The sequence below is a fragment of the Crocuta crocuta genome, unplaced genomic scaffold, assembly GCF_008692635.1.
Source record: "Crocuta crocuta isolate KB4526 unplaced genomic scaffold, BGI_CrCroc_1.0 scaffold162, whole genome shotgun sequence".
NCBI lineage: Eukaryota > Metazoa > Chordata > Mammalia > Carnivora > Hyaenidae > Crocuta > Crocuta crocuta.
Genome location: NW_027529433.1, coordinates 8,804,862 through 8,807,433, shown reverse-complemented (window position 1 = coordinate 8,807,433; position 2,572 = coordinate 8,804,862). Strand labels below are relative to the sequence as shown.

Genomic DNA, 2,572 nt, shown 5'->3' with positions numbered 1-2,572 from the left:
CCGCGGAGGCTTTTTGCGCCGAGACTTTGTAACTCCTGTGCCGCCGCGAGAGCCGCACGGTCTCTGCGCTCGCTGGGCGCCGCGCGCACCCGTCCCGGCGGGGGGGGGGAACTTGACCTTCCCCTTGAGGAGCGGCCCTCGCACGACCAGGGAGGAGGGGGTGGCGAGGCCCGGNGTGCGGGACGAGTGAGAGTCTAGGGACCGAGCTCGGCGAGGCGAGGGCTGAGTCCAGGAGAGGGCGGACCTTTCCTCGGCTTATAGCAGGAGGCCTGTCACATGGTGTGCACGTCAGAGAGCTACCGAGGGAAGGGAAAGAAAGCCTAGGAAATCAGCCCAGCTCCGGAGAGAAAGTTTACCCGTAGAGGGGAGCAGCAACTGAGAAGATAGGGGGAGGAGAGGGGACCCCACCACTCTTTAGTACGCCTTGTCAAAGGGGTTGGGACCCGAATTACGCGCTGGCCCGCGGTGCTCTGGACCTAGGGCAGCTCGCTGCACGAGTTAGGATTCCCAGGCTCCTTCCCTTCACTGAGCCCTCAACCCTAACCTCACAAGCACTCCCGTGACGCGACAGTTTGACCACTCAGATGGCCTGTAGGAGACGTCCAGCCCGGAGGTAACGCCCCTCCCCCACGTCGTCCGAGGTGGTCCCTGGGGGAATGGTTCTGAGATCTCTTGGGTTGCTCCATCTCCCCCACATTGGGCCAGCGGCTCCCCCATCGGATCTGTAGAGAAACCCCCCAGTTTAAGCACAATAATAATTGTTTACTGACCTTTCAACCTGTCGCCTTCGGTTCTTCTCCAAAGACGTTTGTTTTCCGCCATCTGTTAATAAAAATGTGGTTAGGCTGGTGTTATAGTCACTTATCTGCAATTGAATGCCCTAGAAACTTGACAGCTAAACTAAGCCACTCTAATGAGAGGATCTGACACATTTCGTGGGAATAAAGAAAGTAATCACTGAATGCAGAAAAGAAATAGAAAATGTTAGTGAAAACCAAAATACATTGTAAAAAAAAAATCCTGCACCTAGGAACAGCTCAAAAAAGTTCTTTCATAATGGGTAAGGGACTCTATAGCTCTGAGTAAGGGAGACATTTTAATCCACACTTCACAGTAATCTCAAAATAAATAACTCCAACATATACACATACCTTAACTCGGGCTTAATAGGAACTACGTTAATTAAAACTCTCAAGCCAGCTTTAGAAATGTTTTTGGAAAATCTAAATATTTTTAATAGACACTGGTGAAAAAGAAACGAAATAATATTTTAAAATAAGATTCAAGTTCTGTTCAATCCAGTTTTCCTTTTCAGGTCACAAGGTAGTGGAACTAACTCAAATATAATATTATTTTGAGTATTCCCATCTTTGCCATCAACTCAAATGATCGTGGCTGGTGTAAAAATCCCAAGAGCTTGTAGAATTCACACTCACATAGCCATACCTTTTCGATTTTTGCATTTTCTAAAAAACACTTCTATTTCAAAGCGGTTACCTGCCTCCAAATTAATAGCTTTCTGATTAAAATAACCACTTGACAAAAACTAAGAATCAAAAATCAAATCAGTGGCTTTCTGTAGAAACAATCATCAGCTGCCTTTGTCTATATCATTTTATCCACCAGGTTTTTCACGTTTCCCAACGTTTTACTACTCCCCTTATCCATCACAGAGTCTCAAAAATAAACTGTCCCCCTACCGAAGACTTATTTTAAAATCGAGTTTTTGTTGCCATGGAGAGAGCTACCCAGCAGTTACACTTACAAATGACCCATAAAGTCCATCATAGATCTTTCAAAGATCTATGAGAACGCCTCAAATTCTAAATAAATTATTCTTCATTGACTCTCGCTTGAGAAATAGCTGAACCATTTAATTATTGTAATGGGCTCAGCATTAACCTGAGCCAACATTAATCAGCACTATTAATCAGGCATCACATTGATTTGTTGATGTAGCCAGGAGTCCTTACCAAGGAGTTCACTTTTACATTAGGAAGTTTAAGTTTTATAAGTACCCAGTCAATACCTAAATAAACACCATTATTTTCACTAGACTGAGGATTGGTGTGAGGCGAAGTATCTAAAGATAAAACGGAGGGGAGGAATTTGTTCGCAGACCATTAGTTACTTTAGACTATCAGTTAACAGCCCCCATTCCACCACCCTGAACTTGTCTGGCCAAGGAGGACGCAGAGATGGACTTTGCGTTCCGTTTGGAACTTTGTCCAAAGCTCCCTCCTCAAAGGGTTAAAGGGATCTTCCCTGGAAACGTTTGAAAAACGTGGCAAATTATCTTCTGGCCGCTCAGAGATGAGTGTTAGGATTTAGGGAAGGTCAGAGCGGAAGATCAACCCAGGAGGAACGCTGCGGGGACAATGTTCACAGAGATCTGGGTGAGCGTTACTCGAGCCCCACATTTGGACGTGTCACTTGCTTTGTTTGCTTTAGTTAAGCTACACTTGTGTACGCGGCTTTAGCTCCGCGCTCGTGAAATTCCCAGAGTGCGTTTCATGTCCCTCGAGGTGCCCCCAGTCCCCCCTCCTCCCCTACCCCCCAGCCTCCCTCCCCC

The 2,572-nt window shown here is 46.5% G+C and overlaps 1 long non-coding RNA gene across 1 annotated transcript in view; it reads right to left on the bottom strand.

The window, feature by feature from the left end:
* Window positions 1-1,674, bottom strand: part of LOC144228038 (uncharacterized) — a 16,130-nt gene extending 14,456 nt beyond the window's left edge. The window contains exons 1-2 of the long non-coding RNA XR_013334110.1: window positions 1,447-1,674; window positions 771-822 (exon numbers count right to left, since the gene is read on the bottom strand). This is a non-coding gene — a long non-coding RNA (uncharacterized LOC144228038). The remainder of the gene's footprint in view (window positions 1-770; window positions 823-1,446) is intronic.
* Window positions 1,675-2,572: the final 898 nt, after the last annotated feature.